The sequence below is a fragment of the Schistocerca piceifrons genome, chromosome 2 (genome assembly GCF_021461385.2).
Source record: "Schistocerca piceifrons isolate TAMUIC-IGC-003096 chromosome 2, iqSchPice1.1, whole genome shotgun sequence".
In the NCBI taxonomy this organism is placed as follows: Eukaryota; Metazoa; Arthropoda; class Insecta; order Orthoptera; family Acrididae; genus Schistocerca; species Schistocerca piceifrons.
Genome location: NC_060139.1, coordinates 243880083 through 243896607, shown reverse-complemented (window position 1 = coordinate 243896607; position 16525 = coordinate 243880083). Strand labels below are relative to the sequence as shown.

Sequence of the window (16525 nt, the reverse complement as noted above, 5' to 3'; positions counted from 1 at the left end):
GGGACCGTTGAAGGTTAGGATAAAGGGCTAGGAAGGCGGTGCCATCAGCCAACTGGAGGAGATGACACCTCTCCCCACAGCGTGGTGTGCTTAAATAGCCGAAAAGCGGCCAAAGAGGAAAACCACGGCTACGCGATACAGAATCGGTGGCAGATATCCTAAATGAACATTGCAGATGACGCAGTCGTTTATCGACTAGCAAAGTCATCAGAGGGTCAAAACAAATTGCAAAACGATTTAGAAAAGATATTTGAATGGTGCATAAATTGACAGTTCACCCTAAATAACGAAAAGTGTGAGGTCATGCAGATGAGTGCTAAAAGGAATTCGTTAAACTTCGGTTACACGATAAATCAGTCAAATCTAAAGGCACTAAATTCAACTAAGTTCCTAGGAATTACAATTACAAACAACTTAAACTGGAAAGAACACATAGAAAACGTTATGGGCAAGGCTAACCAAAGACTGCGTTTTATTGGCAGGACACTTAGAAAATGTAACAGATCTGCCTACACTACGCTTGTCCATCCTCTTTTAGACTACTGCTGTGAGGTGTGGGTTCCTTACCAGATAGGACTGACGGAGTACATAAAAAAGTTCAAAGAAGAGCAGCATTTTTTGTACTAACGCGAAATAGGGGAGAGAACGTCACTGAAATGATACAGGATTTAGGATGGACATCATTAAAACAAAGGGGTCTTCGTCGCGTAGCAATCTTCTCACGAAATTCCAGTCACCAACTTTCTCTTCTGAAAGCGAAAATATTTTGTTGACGCCGACCTAGATAGGGAGAAACGAACACCATGATAAAATAAGGGAAATCAGAACTCGTTTGGAAAGATATATATATTCGTTCTTGCCACGCGCTGTACGAGATAGGAATAATAGAGAATTGTGACAGTGGTTCGATGAACCCTCTGCCAGGCACTTAAATGTGATTTGCAGAGTATCCATGTAGATGTAGATGTAGATGTAGTGACTCTCCACGTTCAGGAAGACATTCGGGGTTTGATAAAGGTCATTTAAACACATTAATCCATTTTATAAAAACTTGTTTCTTCAGATTGAAAATATCATTCTGGAAACATTCCCCAGGCTGTTGCTAAGACATGTCTCCGCAGTATCCTTTCTTCCAGGAGTGCTAACGAGCGAGGTGGTGCAGTGGTTAGCACACTGGACTCGCATTCGGGAGGACGACGGTTCAATCCCGTCTCCAGCCATCCTGATTTAGGTTTTCCGCGATTTCCCTAAATCGTTTCAGACAAATGCCGGGATGGTTCCTTTGAAAGGGCACGGCCGATTTCCTTCCCAATCCTTCCCTAACCCGAGCTTGCGCTCTGTCTCTAATGACCTCGTTGTTGACGGTACGTTAAACACTAACCACCACCACCACCGGGAGTGCTGGTTCTGAAAGGTTCACAGAAGATCTTCTGTGATGTATGGAAGGTAAGATACGAGGTACTGGCAGAACTGAAGCTGTGAGGACAGGTCGTGCTTGGGTGGCCGAGTTGGTAGAGCACTTGCCCGCGAAAGGCAAAGGCCCCAAGTTTGATTCTCGGTCCCGCACACATATCTAATCTGCCAGCAAGTTTCAGTAAAGTATTTCTTTCACCCTCGTACCCTATATTATTTGCGATAATGTAAATGCACAGAGAGTCACACCTAGTGATACGTGGCTGGCGACCACGGGCCCCGAGCTGAGTACTGGCATTGCTTCCACTTACTTATGCCAGGCTCCTCACTTTTATCTATCCTATCTGGCCACCCTCGGCCAGCTCTTGTTCTTTTCCGACCCTGACGCTATTAGGTTTCGAAGGCTAGGGGTCTTTCATTTTCCGACCTATACTTCTCATGCAGCGTCTGACCCAGAGCGGGCGGCTGCAAAAGGCGTCTGTATCCCATGTTAGGGGCGGACTCCAGAACTGCGGCAGGCAACGGAATACCACTGCAGATTTTCTTCCCTGCATAATGCAGTCTCCATTTTATGCACAAAAAATGGCTTCCTCTCATGTTAAATCAGTGTCCGGAGGTAAAATAGTCCCCCATTCGGATCTCCAGGGGGGGGGGGGGGGTGACAACTTGAAAGGAGGCAAAAAATCAAAACGAGAATTGGTACCTGGAATGTCAATGGAATGGACATGGAGAGTTGCAGTCAGATGAATATGTATTCTACTACTCAGGAGGAGAAGTAAAAGGAATTAATGGAGTAGGAATGATTATGACAAAGGAATTGGCTAAATGTGTGGAATATGTAGACTATGCAAATGACCGGGTTATTGGTGTAAGGCTGAAAGGAGCACAAAAAGATTTACTGATTGTCCAGGTGTATATGCCAACTTCAGAACATGATGACCAAATTGTAGAGGAAACGTACAATGTAATAGAGAGAATAATGGACGAAAATAAAAAATGCTGCAAAATAGTAATGGGAGACTGGAACGCCATTGTGGGAGAAGGGAAAGAGTGAAACATAGCAGGCAGTCATGGTCTTGGAAAGAGAAATGACGGAGGTGAATGGTTAATTGACTTCTGCAGGGAATGGCAGCTGATAGCGGCAAACACACGGTTCAAGAACCATAAGAGGAGGCTCTACACTTGGAAATCACCGGGGGATAAATACAGAAACCAAATCACCCTATAATAATAATAATAATAATAGTGAATATGTTGGGTATCAATGTACGTTGTCTCTTAGACAGTGGAATTGAGGTGAGTGCGATATCTCAGTCCTTCTTTGATGCGTTACCTGGTAAAGACGAGCTTACAGTAATGAGGGTATCAGGACTAAGAATAATTGGTGCTACGGGCAAGGTGTCAAAAACGGTAAAGCAAGAAGCTTTGCTGCCCTTTAACATTAATGGTAATTTAATTGATCATCCATGCTTAATTGTAAACAATCTCAGTAATGAGGTTTTAATTGGCATAGATTCTTTGTCGAAATATCAGAGTGTTGTTGACTTTTAAAGATGCCAGTTAAAAATGGTCTTGCAGATAACCGGAGTTATTACGGTACCTTTTATTGATAAACATGAAGTAACTAATGATGAAACTTGGGAGCTGTCTATACGAGTTCTGAAAAATAGGAGATACTGGGACGAAGGTGTTAATCTTAGTACAAGTAAGCTAAACACAGAAGAAGAAGAAGCAATTATTTTGGACAAAATAGAAGCTAAATTGCAGGAAATCGATAAAATTTCAGCTAATCAGAAGGGAGAACTGAGACAGGTTTTAAAAAGACTTCATAAGGTATTTTAAAATCGACCTGGCGTGGTCAAAGTTCATGAATGAATTCTGTAGGGAGGAGGTTGTTCTGTAACCTCTACACAGTGTGGCAGCTGTGCATTCCCAGCTGTGTGGGATCTTCTTTCCATTTCAGGTCTCACTCATTCTTCATCTTTCCTATCCACAAAAATTTCGGCGCTTACTCTCAAATACTAAAATTTTCCGTTATGACTACCAAGCCAGCATGAAGCTAATGAATCCTGTAGGGAGGAGGTTGTTCTGTAACCTCTACACAGTGTGGCAGCTGTGCAGTCCCAGCTGTGTGAGATCTTCTTTCCTTTTCAGGTCTCACTCATTCTTCATCTTTTCTATCCACCTAAAATTTCGACCTCTTCTTTCCAACACATTAAATTTTCCGTTATGGTTATCAAGCCAATAATAAACTAATGAATCCTGTAAGGAGGAGGTTGTTCTATAACCTCTACACAGTGTGGCAGCTGTGCAGTCCCAGCTGTGTGAGATCTTCTTTCCATTTCAGGTCTCACTCATTCTTCATCTTTCCTATCTACAAAAATTTCGACCCCTTCTTTCCAATATGAAAATTTTCTTAAACCAATGAATTCTATAGCGAGGAGGTTGTTTTGTAACCTCTATATAGTGTGGCAGCTGTGCAGTCCCAGCTGTGTGAGATCTTCTTTCACATTTCAGATCTCACTCAATCTTCATCTTGCCTATCCACCAAAGTTTCGACTCCTTCTTTGCAATACAAAAATTTTCCGTCATGGCTATCAAGCCATGAGTTCTGTAATCATTCTATCCACCGATTAGTGAAGAAAAATACCTAATGTGACAAACCTAATAGTGACATAAACAACAGAGAAGTATGATGTAATTAAGATACAATGTATTTGAGTAACAAGTATGTATAGAACCCTGGTAGTATTATAAGTACAAAGTTGTTGTATTATTGGAAATGGTCCCACAATAATATTTTAAAAAAGATATACAAATTCGTGTACAAGCAGGATCTGAAGTGGCAGTGAAACCTATTGTATGCTGTAGAGCTAGCTAACTAATTAGTAATAAAAGAGATTGCTTAGTGTTATGAAAAATATGCAGATAAGTTGTAAGAATGAACTCACCTTGTGTAGTAAGAAATGGCAGTGTAATAGAATTGAACAGTGTTTGTGGTTGAGACGTGAAGGACATGTCTTTGAAATATTTATAAGGTTGGAGCTGGCCGTTATTTGGTGTAGTGTGTGACAGGACACACCTACACGTATTGAGGTTATGAGTTGGAGGCGTGAATGCGACCATAGGTACCCTTATGTTAGATGAGACAGAGCAGCTCATGGTGTCCTATAGGTTTAAGGAATTTAGCATTGCGCTCGTCCATAATTACTTGATGCACTTTAGTGGTAGATCGAGAGAGACTATCTGTGGTTTCAGCGTCCGATCGAGTGGAAATGGATTGCCACGTGAGCAAACTGATCACCTGCAACACACTATAGATATGAAATAAATGTGCTATCCTATGCTTTAAATGTTAATAGAGTGAGTATTAAATACGTACATGCACTAGCAACGTAATTGAGTAACACAATGACAGACGTGAAACATTATTTATAGCTCAGCATAAATACACTTCGATGAAGTAAGTACATAATTGCAGATGTGGAACTGACACAGCAACAGAGAACCAATAAGTGGATTTAGTAGTCAACTCAACGTAGTGTGTTTTGAACACTCAGAACTGTACTATTACCACAAGTTACTCACAGGTACAAAGAAGCTGAGAATACAACTACTAATCAAATATACTCATACCATCTCTAAGAAAAAGGTAATCGAAGATGAGTCAGCTAAGTAAATAAAATACAGATTTGTCAGGAATGTACCGAGCATTGGTTCAGTGTTCCGGCCCAGAAATAATAAATTGAAATTAAATAGGATTCATGATTGTATGCCTTGAGCATTAATTTTCTCTAGTACGTGACTAACGGCGTTTTGAGCCATTTGTTTACCGATTTTATGACAGTTAAGTAACCGTGACAGTAAAATTGAAAATGTTCTGTTAACTTTGTTCCAGTAAAATATTGAAGGATAAAATGTATATATCCCCATTTCATTGTGACCCACCCTTGGATAATAAGTGAGCCTGAGGCACTCTTTTTGTTTGTTCTACAGGACAAACCAGATTATGGCAGCCTGGTAGCTGCGTGAAAGCGTGGAGTGACTTGGACACAACTCACAGTGACCCCTCCCCTTTCCCCATGTAATTTAGAGTGAACGTGAAGGACGCACACCATAGCAACTTCCCCTCCTGTACCCTTGTGAATGGAAGTGTAGAACGCCAGCCAAAGTGGCTACAACCACGTGTGTAAAAATGAAATTGTCATGATTATAAAATTTTCTTTCAGGTTTAGAAAGGACTGCTAAGATATAATCATCTGTTTGTGCATCATGAATAACTGTGTTATTTTCTTTGAATTTGTGTATGTAAAAATGTATTTAATGGATTAAAATTTTCATAATTTTACATATTTTTATGTGTTTGTTTGTCTAAGGCAATATGTATGCCAAAGTTTTTCATTGATTTTGCTAAAATTTTGAGGGACAATATTGCTTAAGAAGCAGTGAACATGCCAGTAATTTAAATAATTGAAGTAGGTAATCAGTTTTCTTTTAATATTTCTATATGTTTACATTTCAATTTTAATTTTTCATAGGGAGTTAAGCTGTACTCTTGCTTCCCTTTTTGTAATTAAAGTTTTTTTTTCTTTCATTAACATTCGAAAAGAAAAAATTTAAGTAGAGGGTGATGGAGGGAAGCAGCCTACTCACGCCATAGTAAATTCATATCAGTCTTTCCATTGTGTGCCAGCCTAGTCCGCTGTAACTAGCTCTGACGTCATAAATGTTGCGCAATACTTTAAAAATCAAGTAAATAACCTGAAACGGTTCTAGCATGTCAGGAGTAATACTAAATCAATATGTGTTGAATGTCAGTTCATTAACTTTAAACATTTTCGAAATTTGTACGTTTTTCTGTAAAATTCATTGGCGCAACAGAAAAGAGCTAGAGATTTAAAAATTTATATTTAGATTCCTTTTTCATAATAATTTAATAGAAACAGTACTTTGGATTTCACAAATTAAAATTTTATTGGAAATTCATGATATCTGGTTTTTGTCTTAAAAATTGAGGAAGCAAGATAGATTAAGTAGGCGAATAAATAAGGCTAGGATATTTAAATTTAAGTAGAAGGGAGATCCGCTATAATCATAAAGATGTGAGAAGTTTCAATTGAATAACTATAAAACTATAGCGATAGCGTATCTCCAAAGGGCAAGTTCAGAGCTCGTCTACTGCGTGTAGTGTAATTAAATTAATTCTCTCGCCCAAACTATTTTACTTAGCCACGTCAGACTGTTATTATATTACTTACCTGTGTGCTGAATGCGCATTTAAATTGAGAGCTTCATCTGCCATCAGCAAAAGAAGCTATGATTTATTCGGTAACTTAGAGTGGTGCTTTACCAGCCCAGCGGCTAGTAGGGAGAGCCGATTTGATCAGGCGTTCCCTTAGCCGTCCGCTCCGCGGCTTTATATATAAGAACGCTGCATGGGGAAGCAAGGCCCCAGTTCTCTCCAGACACTAAATAGCACACCATCTGTGTCGGCAGTCGCGTCGCGTCGGTATCATTGCTATAAACCGCCTCGGATGCCGTATTTACTCGGGATATGCGTAACCATGAAATCATTTTCGAGTGAAGTGATAATTCTGGGATGACTTTAATTATCTATCTTCAGTTTGCGTATGTCGTATTTTCACGTGCCGCTGCGGGACAGACATTCTACCATTATGTTGCGCGGCGTTTCATGAACCTAATCATCAAATTATGGCGAGCATTGACTTAAACATTTAATTTGGACAGTTATAGTTGCATCAGCGCATTAGACTCTGAACTGCTCTGTTAGTCTGATTGTGTGGATTCTTTTTTTTTTTTTTTCGTCTGTGACTTTCAGAATATAGAGAACGTTTTTTTTTCACGATCGTTTTTGATTATGAATCCCAGACAATCTCCTAATTCCTCAGAGCTATAAGCTGTAGCTATAAGTGTATTTCTCAGATGAAGTGGGCACTAGGAATTCTAATTACAGGCTTCATGTTTTGCTAATCACTTTCTGGGTGCCAAAATTGTAGTTATAGAGCCAGTGTTGAGAATGGCGAAACAACAGCATGAATAATAGGAACATTTTAAACAACATAATTCCACCCGCAGCCCCACATATGGTTAAACATCAGGGAAATGCAGTGTTTCTACATCACAAAACATTATATATAAATATATACATAAATTCCACCAGCCGCCCCACATATGGTTAAAACGGCCGGGAGCACTGCAATAATTTCTACATTCTACATTACATTTATAAAACAAATAATTTCCACTCGCCGCCCCACAACACCCCTCCGATTAAAAATCTTTTTAAGTGTTTAAGCGTGAAATTTATGTGGCAGAAACTTCTGCTAATACTGGATTCGTATTGACCCCACGAAGACATTAGTGTTCTTCGTGACAAGCACGCTCAAAATTACCTACCAGGAAACAAAATCGCAATTCACGTAATTCCAGCAAACACAATCTTCATTTATCAACCGTCCGATCTTCATTTCTTCAGAGTGTACAAGCATATGAAGCGTAAAATGTCTGATGGTGCTCTAGATTCTTCGGAAGAGATTAGTCACCAACAACGGAAAAATCTTCTTAAGCTGCAGCCCGTCACATACAGTCAGTTTGGTTCTCCACATTTGCATAATTCTCACCATCACCGGTGTATAATGGCTTTAAAACTTCGACAAAGTTCTGTTTCAGACACAATCTTTCACTCGGCAATCTTCAGGATGGATGCACAATGTAAGCACTTATCAAATGTGCTTGGTGAACAAAAGTAATTTTCTTCATACACTTCTTCTTAAGCAGCCAGTACTGTGAAGCCATAATTCCTGAATGGATCACGCTCTTTATTATTACGGCTATTACTTTTATTATTGTGACCATTATTATTATTATTATTACTTCTGCACATGTGATGCAACTATTTCTTCCTTTTTGTTCAGGTTGTATATTCTGTGAAATTGCAAATGTACTCTGTAGGTTTACTACGTGCTTTCAATGAAACGAAGCGAAAACAGACTGCCAAGTGCAGAGTTCTATAAACATGACGTAGTTCCTTATAACACTTTCTCTCGTAATATAGTAAAGAAAAATTGCAGTCATCGGGTTTTAAACCCAGTATGCTTAGTACAACGATCTATTGCTCTACCAACTGCCCCACGGAAACTATACCTGATAGTTACCGATCGTAATGCTTTTTGTGTGCTCCATAGTTCTCATGTTGCTTTTAATTAACGTTTACGTCGTTCTACTGGACGCCAGCACATAGTACAAACTAAATCGGAGCTTTGGTTGACATACTATCGACATACAACGATTGGTACAGGTGTCGGACAGCTGGGGGTTTTGGCGTTAGATGCACCCAGGCACATGTAAAGCGTTGTTTCTGAGACACTGGCTGACACTAAAAGTAAAGGAGCTGCTCACCTCTACGCTGCATCTCACTCGGGAAGAAGAGCACCTGCGGCGCGACGTCACAGCGCAGCACCTGGTAGCCCTCGCTCTGCAGCAGCTGGCGGAAGTCGCTCACTGGGTCCTCACTGTGCTGGTACGGAGAAACGAACTTCTCCACGTCCTGAGAGGAACGGCAAAATCCGTGAACATCGACGCTCCACTACAACGCTTGCAAACGATTTGTCTTCAGAAAAGAATGCATCACATTCTGCTCCCAACCCTATGCCTCATGGGCTCCGGGGATTTGCGAAATTACAAGTTAACAATGACCGTGACTTATGAAATTTGACCCGTGTCGGGATAAGGCATCCGAATCCGAAGTAAATAATGATTGTTCCGCGGGAAACAGGAGACGTTATAACTTGATCGTTATTGAACGAGTAATTTCATTCAATAACGATCGGTAGATGAAATAATGGAAATATTGTTGGAAATAAATTTTGCCAGTGGAAATTTTGCCCAAATAAATGATTAAGTTGTAAAAGCAATTAAAAATCGGTCACCAGCTCAACTGATGAGAGACAGTACTGTTAAGTACGAGAATAATTGTGTCAAAGATAAAGTTTACCTGTTTGCAGCACAGCAGGTGGAACGTGAACTTTTACGTGAGTGCTGTGTCAGGCTCAGTAGTCATATAAAATAATGTCATAACAATCTAACTACACTTAAACATTAGTGGTTGACTTTCAATAAGTATTTTGATAGTTATTTTGTTCATAATTTGTCAGCTAAGTGCAATGCTGACAACACAGATAATTATCTATCTAGATTCTGAATAATGGACTGTCATTCTGTCTTTAAAATTACGTACTTTGCACAGTTTAATCTACTGATAATGAAATATATCGCCAATAATTGATTAACTATGTTTTGAATGATAAAAATTCATTAATTGGGCGATTGTCAGGTGGAATAAGCTTTATAATTTCATGAAATATCCTTGAATTAACTTCAGCTGAAAAAATGGTTCTAATGGCTCTGAGCACTATGGGACTTAACATCTGAGGTCATCAGTCCCCTAGAACTTACGAACTACTTAAACCTAACTAACCTAAGGACATCACACACACCCATACCCGAGGCAGGATTCGAACCTGCGACCGTGGCGGTCGCGCGGTTCCAGACTGAAACGCCTAGAACCGCTCGGCCACACTGGCCGGCCACTTCAGCTGAATATGCATGGAAATAAATCTTAATAATCAATTTTACCACTTCAGTCTATTATTAAGTTACTACGGCTGGCATAAGCTTATTAAGTGCAACAATTAACTATGATAACCAATCGTTCAAAACAGTCTGAAATTTACTCTTCACCGTCTATGCTAATAATTTGATAATTAACATATTTTCTCTTGATTATAGCGTGACATACTCGGTTCAATAAGATAAGTAAGGATCGCAAGGAACCTACTTGGTGTTATTGTCGGGTGGAATGCAACACTTCGATTATACAATGCATGTTATTAATTGTTCAACTTCAGAGAAAAGCACAGTCACTGGCAAACCTTCTACAATTTTATCCTACGAAAATTACGTAGATCTTACTTCCCTCGTTGTCGGTGGATCGACGGAAGTCCTCAGCGGCGACATAATGCGGCAGTGGGCTTTTACTGTTGCGACTTGGGCCCACAGTGCGCTTCACATTTAAGCCCTCGTTTCTTCAGCACTATGAACATTAATCCATAATAACTTGCCCGGCCATGCTTCCAGATATGCCGACCATTACTTTCCCGTCGTACTTAGATCCACACACTAGCCGTTGGATGTAACATAGCTAGGAATGGCAGCATTCGACTGTACATCTTACTCCGAGCACGGCGTCACTGCTACTACTGCCCGCTGGCGCGCTTCCGCCCTCAGCGGCACGGCAATACAATCTCTCTGACCTCAACGTCAACTAAATATGCCCTGACTTGCCAGTGTTAAATATTACATAATTTAAACATAGTATTTACAATACATATCTACACTAGACAATACATCGTATACAAACCGTTTCATGTGTTAAGTAAGTGAAAAAATTCATAGAAAGGACTGCGTTGTAGCGTCACACTTCCACCATCACCTACTCCAGTCCATCAAAGGCAGGGCTACCAGTGAAACCAGTCAAGTGATCCAAAAGCTAAGCTGCATTACTGTGCTGCATTTATGTGGGCGTGACTGCTAACAAGCTGTCTGTCTGCGTGAACGGCCACTGACAAACTGTGGCCAAGAAACAGCTGGACCACCACATTGCTGAGCATGCTGCCAGCACAACTTTCTTCATGTCAGTAGTTGCTTCACAGCCTGCACCACCTCCTTCCTTCCCACTAGCAACAGCTTTTCTGAACTGCTCAGGTGGGAACTCTCCCTGCAGTATATTCTACGTTCCTGTAACCCTCCTGACCACAACTGTCGTTAGTCTTTGTCCTACTCTCTAGCCACTTGCCTGTTTCCGTTTCAGCACTACACAGACCTCTATTCACTAATGTACCCACAGTCTTTTTATTAGTCTCCTTTTCCGTTAACCCCCCACCCCACACTCCATCTGCACCTAGCTGCCCTACTCGCTCTCCATGGTCCCTGTAAGCTCCCACAGGTAGCACTTTAGCGACTCACTCCACACTGCTATCACTCCCCCTCCTCCCGCCCCAGGCTTCTCGTTACCCACACCACAGAGTCCCGTCTCTCATTATGCGCAGCTGATCCCAGTGTTGCCTCAGCAGCCAGAGAGGGCTGTGGTCTCCAAGCGGTGTAAAATTTGTAAGGTTCTAAGTCGATGCAGTCAAAAGATACAGCTATGTATGTCACATATTTCTATATTCGCAAAACTCATTCATCAAGACCTATACTAGAATACTTCCGTTTACCTAGAATCATGAAATTGGGCTAGAAACAAGGTTTCACAGAACAATTGTAAAGCAAAAAATAGTCGAAAATGCTTCATTTGTAAAACTATAACACGAAAAAATAGTTTTTGGTCATTTTTCATCCGTCTGTTTGTCTGTCCGTCCCTTAAGACAAACTTTCTCTGTAACAGGTTGGCGTATCATATTCAAGGTCTATGGCCCCTTCGCAGTGTAAAAATTTAAGCTTCTAAGTCAATACTATCAAAAGAAATGGCCGATTATCACATATTTTGATACTCGAAACCTCACTCACCCAAACCTATAGGGTACTTCCCATTGACTTAGAAACAAGAAATTTGGTAAGAATCTAGGTTTCACAGTATAAGTAAAGCAAAAATCCGAAATTATTAATCTTCAATTATACAACACGAAGAAAAAGATTTCTTTTGTCATTTGTTATCGACTTCAAATTTGAAGGTAAAACATTATCGAAAGTCTTAGAATCCCTGCGGCTGATATCTTGCCAATATCAATGTCGATAACAGAAACAACTAGTCAGCATCATCATTGATTCCCATAATAGACGGAAATGACACCATGATTCCTGCAGGGCTGTCCATAATTCCGTATGAGTGCGAGGGGTTGGAGATCTCTTCTGAGCACGTTCCAAGGCGTCTCAGTTATAATCAAAATGTTCATGTCCGCGGAGTTAGGTGGCCAGCGTCAGTGTTTAAATTCAGAAGAGTGTTCCTGGAGCCACCCTGTAGCAATTCTGGACGTGTGGGGTGTGGAACAGTCCTGCTGTAGTTGCCGAAATCCGTCGGAATGCACAATGGACATGAAAGGATGCAAGTGATCAGACAGGATGCTTACGTACGTGTCACCTGCCAGAGTCGTATCTAGACGTATCAGGGGTCCCGTATCATTCCAACTGCAGACGCCCCACACCATTACAGAGCCTCCACCGGTTTGAACAGTCCCCAGCTAACATGCAGGGTCCATGGATTCATGGGGTTGTCTCTATAGCCGTACACGTCCATCCGCTTGACACAATTTGAGACTCGTCCGACCAGGCAATGTGTTACCAGTAATCAAGAGTGCAATTTCGGTGTTATCGGGCCAAGGCAAGGCGTAATGCTTTTTCTGGCCGCGGAGATGTCGGAGATTTAATATTTTACTGGATTCCCGATATTCGCGGTACACACGTGTAATGGCAATACGGGAAAATCCCCACTTTATCGCTACCGCGAAGATGCTGCTCCCATCGCTCCTGGGCTGACTATAACACCACGTTCAAACTCACTTAAATCTCTTTAACCTGCCATTGTAGTAGCAGTAACCGATCTAACAACTGCACCAGACACTCTTTGTCTTATGTAGGCGTTCCCGGCCGCTGCGCCGTATTTTGCCTGTTTACATCTCTCTGTATTTGAATACTCATACCTCTCCCAGTTTCTTTGGCGCTTCAGTGTAGCTTAAAAATATTCCACATGTGGTTCAATCTGCATGGGTGTCAGATTTTCTATAGACAATGAGAGTAGGACGATTTGGTAGATTATATCTCAGTTCTAGCTCACTAGCTGATTCGTTCCTCGTGAGCTAGCTCACTAGAACTTACACAGAACTTAACAAAACATCAACTTTTCAGGTCTAAATCACTTAATTTCTTTTAAATTACCTAGAAAAGTTAATAATTCTGAACATTTTTTCGTATCACGTTCACCAATTTTCAAATTATTATTTCTTCATTCAAAAGGTGAATGCAAGGAAATAAAATTTAATATTTCATATAAAACGTAAATGTCAGAAAATAAAATTTAATATTTATTTATAAAAAGTGAACGTAAGAAAATAAAACGTAATGAATTATGGTGAATATAAGAAACCTATCCTTCGCTCAAAATTTTCCTAATTCTTTCTTCTTGAGCAGCCATACGATTTCTATGAACTGTCGATTGTACTTGATTTTTTAGTGTTCTTGTTTTACCAACAGTTCTACCAAATTCACATGTAACTTTAATTTTCGGATGTCTCTATGCACTTTCTTTACAAATGCATCTTTTCGTTACTTCTCTTGATGAAATTAATTAATATTCTTTTTTCTAGACAGTCACCACACTGCTTTAGCTGTTTGATATTGTCCATTTAAAGATTATGAAATTTAATAGGACAAAATTAGCTTCATTCCTAAAAAGTGCAAAACGCTCGCTAGCGAACACCTTCCACTGTGTTAGTCCTATAAATCGAGATTCCGGGCTGTGACTTCCCGTACGTATTGTGAATACATAGAAAGAAGGATCCTTCATTGTATGATTATATGATAGCGGAACAAACACTGGTAGCAGTTACTTCTGTAAAATATCTGGGAGTATGCGTGCGGAACGATTTGAAGTGGAATGATCATATAAAATTAATTGTTGGTAAGGCGGGTAGCAGGTTGAGATTCATTGGGAGAGTGCTTAGAAAATGTAGTCCATCAACAAAGGAGGTGGCTTACAAAACACTCGTTCGACCTATACTTGAGTATTGCTCATCAGTGTGAAATCCGTACCAGATCGGTCTGACGGAGGAGATAGAGAAGATCCAAAGAAAAGCGGCGCGTTTCGTCACAGGGTTATTTGGTAACCGTGATAGTGTTACGGAGATGTTTAATAAACTCAAGTGGCAGACTCTGCAAGAGAGGCGCTCTGCATCACGGTGTAGCTTGCTCGCCAGGTTTCGAGAGGGTGCGTTTCTGGATGAGGTATCGAATATATTGCTTCCCCCTACTTATACCTCCCGAGGAGATCACGAATGTAAAATTACAGAGATTAGAGCGCGCACGGAGGCTTTCAGACGGTCGTTCTTCCCACGAACCATACGCGACTGGAACAAGAAAGGGAGGTAATGACAGTGGCACGTAAAGTGCCCTCCGCCACACACCATTGGGTGGCTTGCGGAGTATAAATGTAAATGTAGATGTAGATGTAGATGTACGTCAGTGCATCTTGCTTCTGAGATAACAGAGGGCTCCATTATTTCGGGATGAAACACACACTACCCGCTCCTTAGGATGGGTCTTAAACTTGCCCTTTACATGGTGATAGATCGTACAGAAGCGAGAATAGAAAAAGTTTTGTCAAATAGCTAGTTCTTCTCCAACCACTGACGCTTTGATGATTTCATGAGATAGTGGTCAAAATCCTTCAGTCTTCATACTTGGTTTAGAGCTTTGACACAGAAAATATCCTCTAAAATGGTATATATATTAGGTATTCGAGTGACAAAGTACATTCTACAAACACTACTTCCATCAGTTAATCTGGATGTAAATAAGTTATTTTCTTCACATTTTCGTGTTTTATTTGAAGTGAAGAAATGTGAATAACATGTAAATGATAGTATGAATACTGAAGACAACTTTAAAAACAATTAATTTATGTTTTAAGTAAAACATGTACCGCTATTATTTTCAGTGGGTCGTCCATCAGCGCCATCTCTGAAAGAAGTTTTGAACTGCCTTAGATTGGCGCGAGAGAAAGTTTCACGTAAGTCATACTACAAATAGAGGAAAAGAATGTTTACGTAAGTTCACTCAGTGCACAACCTTTCTTTCACTGACGGAAATTGTTGCTCTAGGTCAGTATTATCTTTATCTAGAGGCCACCTGCCACCGGATAAAATACGAGTTGCAAACTGGTAGTTCAGTTGACGCAGACTTGTCCTTTAGCCACCGATCTCACGTAAATCTTAATTGATTTTGAAAATTCAAAATGCTAATATGATCTACATAAAAAGAGCTATACACAAGAAATACAATGAGCAATCATTTTCTAATTAACATACTAAATTTTTCAGTTTTGTTTTCTTTATCTTTCTGAAAATATTTTAAAATGAAATGAAAACATGATGTTAAAATTTCTTTAACTTTTTCTAATTTTTTATTCATTTATATAGTTAAAAACGTTCAGTAAATATTCTGTGCAAAGCATTGTAAGTTAAATTTTTCTTACTATACATTTCAACATACGTTGAAGTATCTGAAGGGATTTGTTCATTAAAAGTTCCACACAGAGATTCCTAGTCCTTTCCTGTGATCTTACAATATTATATCTACACATCACATTAATCACATAGATAGGATAGTTCGTTATGAAATTACATGGAATTATGTCAGCATCTGATATAAGTAGTGTAACTCATTTAAAATGAGAAATGGATTGTATGCTTTGAGAATATTATTTGGTGGGTTAATATTCCAGATTTCCTGTGGGAAAATTTCATTTGTTCCATTTAACTTGGTGAAATAACGAAGAGTGAAGTAATTGATTATTTTTACAATTTGTCTGAAATGTAATAAATTCGAAATATGGCATAAATTCTGCAGTTATGTGATATCTAATTCGAAATTTTTCTTCCTACTCAATCCTGCTACTTCTGCAGTTGTACTTCATAAACAGATATCTTAAATTTCGATTTTTTCAGAATATTTTCTCGTTGTTCTAACTCAGAAGTTGGTTCATATTTAATAGTTGGCACACGAATTTCCTAAAAGTCTTAATAATTTTTTAAAAATTTTAAAAAACAAAGGACAGAAGAGTAAACATTCTAAAGAAGATCATCAAAAAGTTCAAATAAATGTTTATTTTTGAACTGAAGTTGTTCGTTTAAAACATATAATGGATTACTATTGTGAAGTGAAAAGATTTCAATTTTTCTCAGGTATTTAGCAGTGGTGCTTTTGGCACAGTATGTAATATTTTCAAAGTGTTAGAAATGCAACCTTCTGAATTATTGTAACCATCAAGATGTTGACCAAATATTGATTTGGTACATGCAGTACCAGTAGTATGTTCTTT

General features: G+C 39.5%; 1 protein-coding gene and 1 non-coding gene across 2 annotated transcripts in view; one reads left to right on the top strand and one right to left on the bottom strand.

The window, feature by feature from the left end:
• Positions 1-16525, bottom strand: part of LOC124775287 (juvenile hormone acid O-methyltransferase-like) — a 118043-nt gene that overhangs the window by 90098 nt on the left and 11420 nt on the right. The window lies entirely within an intron of this gene.
• Trnaa-cgc lies at positions 1148-1220 on the top strand. Its single transcript has one exon. It is a non-coding gene; the product is annotated as a tRNA-Ala (tRNA).